This window comes from Paramormyrops kingsleyae, chromosome 11, assembly GCF_048594095.1.
Source record: "Paramormyrops kingsleyae isolate MSU_618 chromosome 11, PKINGS_0.4, whole genome shotgun sequence".
NCBI classification, from domain to species: Eukaryota; Metazoa; Chordata; class Actinopteri; order Osteoglossiformes; family Mormyridae; genus Paramormyrops; species Paramormyrops kingsleyae.
The window spans coordinates 21,688,431-21,698,731 of record NC_132807.1 but is presented as its reverse complement, the minus strand read 5'-3'; positions in this window follow the sequence as shown (position 1 = coordinate 21,698,731).

Here is a 10,301-nt window from a genome sequence, read left to right as displayed (position 1 = left end):
CATGCTGAGCTGTTTCAGACCTGTCTGGGGGGGGCCTCTGGGCTGAGAGCACCTGCAGATACTGGGGCAGCCCCCCCCCCCCCCCCCCCCAGCCTCATCCTTGAGCCCTAAAGAAATGGGAGGCCCCAGCTAGATTAAGGAAACTTCTCCTTCTGCAGAAATTCAGCAGATATATCACTTAAAATTTGTTTGCAATGGTTCCCATGAATACATTTCAACCTTTTTCAAGCTTGAAACATCAGAGCTGTTGGGTTAAAAGGCTTTGTGTCCAGGAAAATGTACATGTTGGCCAAATGTCATTTCAACAGCAATGAAACAATTACCAAAACTTTGTTCAGTCGCAGATTCACATATCCTCTATAATAATATGGATCTTTGTGATTAAAATGTTGCAAAACTCTGTGAAGTAGATATTCTAGAATTAGCGGGAAAACCAAAGATTGCTCATGAAGTTCTAGTAAAAGACGTGATTGAGTACGACATTGGAATGACAGGCGATATCGGTGGAGTGCGAGTGAGAGTCTCTTGATTGGTGCTTGGGGGGGGGGGGGACTGGGGCTTTTTGCTCCTTCATTCAGCTTCAGCCACCTGCAGGTCTGTGGAGGGGGGGGGGAGGATGCTAAACAGCAGGTGAGAAGATGCTGTGTGAGAGGCTGCAAGCTGGGAGCAGGTGTGGCTGCCTCTGGGGTTCTGAACAGGCCTGGGAAAGAGGGGGCCTGGGGTTCCATGCCTCTTCTGTGGCGCCTGGGGGATGGGGCCCCATGGCGAGTGAAGTGCCCTAATTACAAAGTGCTTGGGTGTGAACCTGTGACCTTGGGCACTTGGGGCATTGTGGGTGCGGAGATGCACGTTGCCACGGCGGCATAGTCGCAAGCTGGCGCCCCCGTGCAGGGGCTCCTGGTGGGCCGCTTCTGCAAGTGCCGGGCCACATTTGAAGGGGCCCCTCCTCCTCATCCCACCACATTCATGCATCTGTCTCACCTGTGTGATCAGGACGGACGTGCTTGAAAGGAAACGGAGTCGTTTCAACAGCGTAATAAGACACCGGATTTTTGGTGTCTTACTAAATCAATTCAATTAAAACAATTAGGAATTTGCATTCGTTTAATGATGCTGGGGAATGGGGCGTCTTCTGTCACCTTTTACCCACAAGATGCAGAGAGTATCTGCCCCTGAGGCACTCAAGTCGAGCGACGTGAAGAAGATGATGGCACTTGAGGCGTTTCTGAGGTGGTCAGGCACCCCCAAGCTGACCTCAGATCAGTCGCATCTCCTCCAACAGGCTACAGATGTGGCCTACACTGAAATGGCTAGAAGAAAGGATACTGGCGGCAGAGGAATTTTGAGGGGCACAGGGGCAGATTGGGGCAGATGAGGGGGCTTCCACCATTGCTCAGGTGCTGCGTGGAAACAAAGGAGATGAATAAAAATGAGAAATCAGCACAAGCTACCTCACCTACTGCTGTTCTGGGAAATGTGCTCTTAAAGAGATGGAACGTAAGTTTATTAAAGAAATATATTTTATGAACGTAGGTATAAATGACAGATTACATTTCAGTTTGACTATGTATGACTATGTCTCCTTAGAAGCACATAATCAGGCTTCCTGTCCACCCTGGGTGGTTTTGAAATCCAGAAGCACTCATTTGTGCTGGTGTTGCATTTGAGGTCGACTCATCTTCATGGAAGTATAATATCACATCCATCCATCTTCCAACCACTGCTTATCCTGGTCATGGACGTGGAGGGGACCTAGAGCCCGTCTCAGGCACCTGAGGGCATACAGCTGGGTGCATCCTAGGTGTACTTTCAGTCCCAAATAGGGGCACATATTCACAGAAAAAAACACAGATCAGCTAAATGCATGTCTTTGGACTGTGATAGCAAACCAGAGTACCCACAAGTAACCCGTGCACAAAGGTGTAGATTTGGGTATGGATGGTAGGGACATGACCCTACTAATATTGTGGGAGTACCTTGTGTTGGGGGGTTGGAGCTGATTTGCTCCCTAGCAATGTTAAAACCAAACCTACACCCTTAACCATGCAACACAGGGAGTACAACTTAAAAAAAAAAGTTTTTAAGTCACTTTCACGAGTACTGGGCGAGCAGGGAACGAGGAATCAGGATCCAGGCAATGGAGATTCGAGAACGAGGGGTTTATAAGGCAAAACAGGCAGACAAGGCACAACACGGTCGAGACGTCAATGACGGAACTCGGGATACATACTCTGACGTGGACTTAAATACACAGGACTTAATGGAAACAACAGGAAACAGCTGGTAACAATCGGGATATCACACGAGGTTGAGGGGGGCGTGGCACACTGAGGATCAGACGATCAGGCATGACAGTCACTCTGATTGCCGATATTTAAATAATAAAATGATTGTTTTTTTTCACAGATTGTCAGTATAAAGGGGATCCAGGATAGCAGATGACCTTCAGGGATAAACGCTGCCAATACAGTACTGAAAAAAAACAAGGTTAAACAATGAAATAGCGCCCACCAAAGGTGACAGCCTGGCAGACGAAAACATCGGATATTGGATGGAAAATCCTGCAAAGCTGCTGGCCCGTTTGAAAAGACCTCTAAATGTTAAGAGCCTGCACCTGTCCTGAGGCCTGCGGTGTTTTTTTTTCCACAACAAGTGGACGGATATAACCAGAGCTGGTAGTGGCGGGTATGGGTAACAAGTGCACACATTGCCCTCATACGCCATGTGTCAGCAAGTGGAGGCAGCCTGATATTTTTATTCGGCCCGCGCACACTGTGGAAAATATCTTGCAAATCTGAGTCGCAGCAAGGCTGGGGAGGGGCGTCATAAAAATATCCCCCTGGTCAAGACAGAGTAAGCTGGGGGGGTAGGGGACAAAAATAGCCCCACTTTGTCTTTGCTGCGCTAAAATCGGCACCTGAGATTGGATTACGGTATGGCTACGCAATGGAGTAGTCGTGGCTTTTTATAAACCAGTTGCCCTGTATTTATAGATATAAAAGTTAATATTAATATCCATATAGGAAAGAATATAGTGGCTACATTCTCTAGCTTTGACAATGTTGCCCTTATCTTTGGCTTGACGACAGTGTATGGGGCTAATGTGACCCGTATAGCTAGAGCCAGATATCCAGGTTAAATGTGCCTAAAGCTTTTGAAATAGATGTAGACTGACCTATACTTATTGCTTCGTGTTGTTTATATTGTTGCATGTTTGGGAGAGACACGCCAACAGTAATGGCACCAATATCCAGTTTGTGAGAACGGCGTCAAAGCCTCTCACCAGTAACTATGATTTCTTTTATCGCTTACATTTCCATGCCTGTGTGGCTCCGCGGGTTTTCCTGGCGTGCGTGTCTCCAGCAAGGCCGCCAACCCCAATTGCTCCAGAGACTGGCTGACCTTGTTTTTCCAATTGTATGTTACTTTGGATAAAAGTGTCGACTAAATAAATAAACGTAACATTATGCCAAATGTAAGTAAGCCAGGACCCTAGCTACTGGCTAGACACTAGAGAACTACCTCTTTTTGGGACAACAAACTTTATGCCAGCTTCAGTCCCAGCGGCACCTGTGACCATCCTTCTTTCCTTACTGTCTCCTGCTTGTCAGCTTGACCTCTGCATGTTTTTGAGTTTTTATTTTCTGTCTGTTTTGGTGGGTTCAAGCACTCCAGTTTTGACCCACAATCCAAAAATGTCCTGTTTGGGTGCTTGGTGACCCACACACTGTTGTTAGAGTCTGAACATCTTGGTGTATTTGTGCCCTGAGAAAGACCTGGTGTCCTAGTCCAAGATAACCTGCCTTTTGACATGATTTCTTTCTGGGCTATTAACTATAGATGAATATTGAGTCTAAATTGTTTTTCCCACAAAATGGTAACTCAAGGTTTTGAGCACTGTACTCCGGTTTCCTCCTACAGTCCAAAAATCTGTAGTTTAGGTGTAGTGGTATCGATATATTACCCAGGGTGTCTGGTTGTGAGTATGACATCCCATCCAGGGTGTCTCGTGCCTCTTGCCCTGTGTTTCTTAAAATAGGCTCCAGACCCACCATAAACCAGTATTGGACAAACAGTTATAGAAAATCAATTTATCAATCGATATGTTTTTCAACATGCTATGCAGCACTTTTGATATTAAGAAAGAATGACATATTTTTAAGAAAAGCAGTTTTGAAATATAAAGGTGAGTCAGGAGGCTTACACCTTCATGGCTGTGGGTTCGAATCCCTCCCCTGACTTTATTGTGTGTGTGTGTGTGTGTGTGTGTGCACGCCCTACAATGCAGTGCTACCTTGTCCAGGCTGTACCTCTGCTTGTATGCTTCCTGGGTTTGGCTCCATTCCCCCAGTCCCATCTACACCCCCCCACTCACCTCCCCCTTGTGCCCCTGTACTGAGTAAACAGTTGGAAGATGGATGGTAGGAAATTTAAAAATACACCCTAGAGTGTGTTTATCACACATAATATTGCGCCGCCGAAAACACTGGAACAGCCCTGTTACAGTTTTTCTTGAATGTTTTGGAGCATTTCTTGAATGAACATTTGCATAACGATGAGTGTAATCCCCACGTCATAATGTCACTTCTGCACAGCAGAACATCATTCCTCATTGCTTCACACAAATTTCCAAATGTTTTAGTACATATATGCGAAGGGTCTCGTACAATATAATATAATTTTATATATATCTGTTTTTTTAATAATTTTGAAGTCTTGGTTAACGGTATTGCATGTGGTGGCTGATTACATACATATATCATACAATATAATTTTCAGTTGCTTTAGTGTTGTTGGTCAAAACAGACTATGTAGATTCCCAATGTAATAATTTTACACCCAAAACGATATATGTATGTAATCTGCCACCACACGCAATACCGTTAACCAAGTCTTCAAAATGATTAAAAAACATATTCCATAAATTGCAGTGATATGATATTGCTGTGTTTTTGGTTCCCACAGTACGTGATTTTGTTGCCATTTTGCTGTGTTGTGTTATAGTGCTGTGTGACTTGTTTTTGTTTGCTATTGTACTGTGTCCTGATATCTGAAGACGTTACATGTGCATGTGAGTGCTTTCTCTAGCCGGTCAGCTTTACATACTGTAATCCAGAGCCGCGCAATGTTGAAACTGTTGTCTTTGACATGAATAAGTATCAGTTTGCTAATGAAAAATGATCAGTCAGTGACAATGACAAAGTGGGAATAGACTATCATTTAGAATTGTGGAGCTCAGGAGCAGACTTACACTGACAATATATCTAAGCATTTTGGCTCTTTTGGTTAAAACGATGCTGATTGTTCTTTTCATTTTGGTGGCACTGACTTATTCATTGGTGGATTCATTGGTATTTGCTTTTAAGACACGAGTTAATTGTTTTGGGTAAGTTGCAGACTTTTGTAGCTAAACCATAGCATCATGCTATATTCATGAATTGTTTTGAGAGATGCTCTTATAGTCTTGAGAATGTTAAGCACGTTTCATGAAATGTGTCAAAGCAATCGAGAGAAACTGTAAGAGGTTGACATTGCTTAGGATAAAGGGCTCTGCAGTATGTGGGTGGATGGAGCTTATTGGGAGGAGATCTCCCTTCACCCAGAGCTGGATAAGTACATCGTACATGGAGAAGAGTCTCAAATTGCAGGATTTCCAGCTCCACACTTCCGCTCTCTACCTCTCACGAATGTGCCGTGCTGTGGTTTCCACGAGCGCCTCACTGACCCCCCTCCCGTAATACATTTTTCCCCATAGGGATGATTGATTACAATTGAGCAGGCAGATTTTTTTTTTTGACAGGAGGGAGGGGTTAGTACAACACTGGGTGATTGAGAGCAGTGGAAGAAATCCCCAGCAGCTGAATGTGGGGGGTGGGGGGCGGACGTGCAAGGGATCAGCCAGCTCGGGATGGTTCCCTGAAGGTTGGTGGGGGGCCGGGGGGGAACGGACACAGGTGCTTATGGGGCATTGGAAACTCGCACGGTTCCACTTATCCGTGCCAGTTCTCCAGGGGGTTGGGGGATCCTGTCCATCCCGCCTGCAGTGTGGGATCCAAAATAGCCCCTCAGGCACTATTTCGGACCCGTCTACTGCTGTATAGGGAGACAGTGCATGGCTACAATATATTTATAGCATCCCGGGGTCTTTTGTGGAGTCACAGCGGCTAAAGTTAGGAGCCACGATGTCAGCTGATGCAAGCGTCATGGAGCGTGGCGACAGGGGTCGGGACCTCGTCTGGAAACTCGCTTTTCCTTTCGCCGGCACTTGATTGATAATCATACCTAAACCACCCCATATATTTTTAAGTTATATTATTACTCAGTTCAGGAGCACAAGGGTTATGTTTAGGGTTAGGGTTAGGGTTAGGGTTACGGTTATGTTTAGGGTTAGGGTTATGGTTAGCCCCAGGAAAATCGGACGGGGTGGAGGCGGAGGAGGAGGTCGCACTTTTATCAAGGTGCTTGACAGGTGAAGGTGTGGAGAATCCAGGCCTGTTCATATAGATCAGTGGTTCTGAAGTGGTTTCGCCTCAAGATCCACAGAACAGGGGGATTCATAAGTATTTCTTTAATTCCAAGACTCACTTTTGAGTCCAACTCACCATTGGGGTTATAGATGCTAGACTGTGTGTCCCTGAGCATCACGGCTGGGAACACACTACTGAACACCATCAGAGCAGATAGAATGCAAGTCCATAGGGACTTTGGCACCTAACTATGCAAATTTTCTAATTTCCTGTAGTCTTTAACCTGTTGGTCTACCTTAACTTCCTCCCATTTCCAGGTGATAGCTCTAGTTTCTTAACAGCTCCAGTTAAATACTGTATCATTGTAGCATACAGATTAAATGTATGCATTTGTGGAAAGTAGATTCAGCTCACTCTTCACCGCAACAGAACAGTACAGCGTCCATATTACTGCCAAAGCTGCACTGATCTGCCTGTCGATCTCCTGCTTCCTTCTTCCCTCACTCGTGAAACACGACCCTGAGGTACTTAAACTATTATACTTGAGGCAGCAACTCATCCCCCACCTGAAGCAATCCACCCTTCTCTGGTCGAGAACCACGGCCTCAGATTTGGAGGTGTTGATCCTCAACCCCTCTGCTTCACAGTCAGCTACAAACCACCCCAGTGCATGCTGCAGGTCACAGCCCAATGATGCCAACAGGAGCACATCATCTACAAAAAGCAAAGACACAATCCTGAGGCTCCCGAACCAGACCCCCTCCGCCCCATGGCTATGCCTAGAAATTCTGTCCATAAAAGTTATGAATAGAATTGGTGACAAAGGGCAACCTGATGGAGTCCAACACCCACCAGGAACGAGTCTGAGTGCTGACAATGCAAACCAAGCTCTTGCTCCGTTTATGCAGATATCTGATGACCTGCAACACCGGACCCCATACCTCATACTCCTGGAGCACCCCCCACAGGACCCCCAGAGGGACACGATCGTATGCCTTTTTCCAAGTCCACAAAGCACATGTAGACTGGTTGGGCAAATTCAAACCCTCTAGTATCCTTGTGAGGGTGAATCTGCATTGTTCCTTCTGGATCTGAGGTTTGACCAATGGGAGGACCCACCTTTCCTGTACCCCGGCATAGACCTTCCCAGGGAGGCTGAGGAATCCTTTCTTAAAGATTGGTCCCCAACCTCTGCGCGATGTTGAAGAGGTGTGTCAGCAAAGTCAGCCCAACAACATCAAGATCTTTCTAGAACTCATCCACCTCATCTCATCCACCCTCAGTCTCTTCCCACAGAAGAGTTTCTTGACTACTTCATATAGAGGTTTGAGGGTGAACAGCATTTTGTAGTCACTCGGCAGCCGAGGCCAACACTCCGAGATGCAGCGGAGATGGAGACACGCTTCCTGCAGAATGCCAAGGCCAACACCCACAAATAAAAAGCATTAAGAAGAATTTTCCATCCCCCATTGCAAACGGGAAACATTTATTTAGACCAAACGAACACCTTGCTTGCAAACATCACAAGCATAAATCACATAAATGCTTCTCTAAATAAAAATATTGGGGAACTCAACTAGACTTGGGTTTTTACACTATGTACTTGTATTTGTGTATTTTATGTTCCCTTGCTGCTGCATGCAAATGAATTTTAAAGTATCTTAGACCTGTTATCTTAGATTAAATCAAATCATGTCAAAGGGGCTTTATTTCTGTATCACAACATCCATATGCAGGTATACAATGGCATGAAATAACATTCCCCGGGGGCCATGGTGAGAGATACAGCAGCACTTACAGGGGGAGGGGTTTCAAAATATATAAAGTGCAAAACACAGGACAGTCTGAAACGGGGGTCTGGATACAGGGTTTATATACATACTGCAATGTGCATGTAAACAATAAAGATAGCAGAAGACAGGGGTGGAATTAATATAGTGTATTGAATAAATAGATAAGTAATAATAAGTTAAAGTGGCCAGGGGCCTATTTCACAAAGCAGGATTTCTTGTTTAGCCGGATAACTTGTCGGATTTAAGGTAGTCTGGCTAAATGTAAGTGGATGAAGATAAAATCCATTTAGCCCAGACTACCTTAAATCCAACAAGTTATCCGGCTAAGCAGAAAATCCTGCTTTGTGAAACAGGCCCCTGATGGTAGAGGTATGTGTCGCTTTGTTTGTCGAGTGGCCTTTCATGCAGGCAGGTGACAGCGATCCATGGCAGGTGTTTATCAGGCCAGTGTGCCTGCGCCCAGTGTGTGGCAGGGCACACTCTCGCACAAACACCTGGCTTGCAAACAGCACCCCCTAGGCAGCTGCGAGACATGCCTGGCGGGCTCAGCATTCCGCAGGAAGCGTGTCTCCATCACCCCCGCGTCAGCCTCGGCTGCCGAGCGACTACAAAATTCCGTGCGCCCTCGATCCCCCATCTGCAGCCTCCGCAGCCGTCTGCTCGGAGCCCTGGCACGGCTTCTCGGTGGCATGTGGCTGGCTCCCGTCCACCCGCCAATAAAAAGCATTAATAAGAATTTTCCATGCCCCATTACAAACGGGAAACATTGCGGTTTTATTTATACCGAGATTGACCTACCCAGCTGTCCTCAAAAGACATATTAATTAGCAGGGGAAAGTAAGCGGTATAATTTTGGGTCCAGGCCCATGTCAGAGCCTCCTGTAAAAAGGGGGGGGGGGGGGGGCAAGGCATGTACCCTTTTCAGCATGTGTTCACATGCTACCTGCCCATTTCTGATCCATCCGCAGCTTGGGTGGCAGAGAGAAAGGGGGGAAATTCCTGCCATCCGGGCAAGTGTCCAAGTGGCGGGGAGGTGTTTCAGCCAGCGTTCATTCACTAAAGGCTCGGCCGTTTTTGCTACAGAGCCCAGACCGCGCCGCCAATATGGCGTCCGCCCAGACGCGCCTGATTCTGACCAGCAAGCCCCATGTGAGCCCAGACAGACAGGTGTGAACAGAACCCGGTTCAACCCTAACCGCTACACATTTGGTCTACGCAGTCTCCTAGCACGGGGTCGAATTGGGACCCCGCATGAGACGTGACGATTGTGCTGATTTTATTCCGAGGCCAGAGTACTGGTAGGACGCCACCCTCACAATGCGTACATCTTTCCAGGCATAGGAGAGTAACCGTATGCCGGAAATGCGCTTCACAAACATAATCAAGTGCCCTCTCTAATCATGAGGTTTGAGAGAGTTATTACCTTGTTTCTAATGTTTTCGGCACTTTGTTTGAACTGCCCGGGCGTTGCGCATGCTGATGCAGCTAGAGGCGGCGAATGGCTCTTTGTTGAGCAATTTCCTCCGGGATCAATAAAGTTTTTCTGATTCTGATTCAATAGTAGGTCGATCTGAGCAATTCGGCTTTAAACCCATGACCTCCCCCCCACCCCTCCCCTCCTCTCCTGCTGCCGCCACCCTTCCTAATGAATGCGCAGTATCTCAGATGCGTACCAATGTGTACTATCATAACTGAACTCACTAGTGGGGGTGAGTCAGTGGGTTGTTATGCCATGCTAGTCATCAGATGGTTGCTGGTTCAAGTCTGGTGGTCGGCAAAGTCTTAAACCCCAATGGCTCCAAGGAGTGGCTGACTCTGCTTTCTCAACTGTACATTGTTTTGGATAAAAGCAGCTAAATAAATAAATGCAATTTTAAAACCAAATGTAAGTGATGCAGGAACTGGTTGGAAACTGTAGAAATTAATGACACTGCATTATGTCATGGATCTGGAAGCATTCACCGATGAATTTCCTAACCATTGATCCTAGTCTAACCCAGGCAACATGGGTCACAAAGCTGGGTGAGGGAGAGGTATGCCA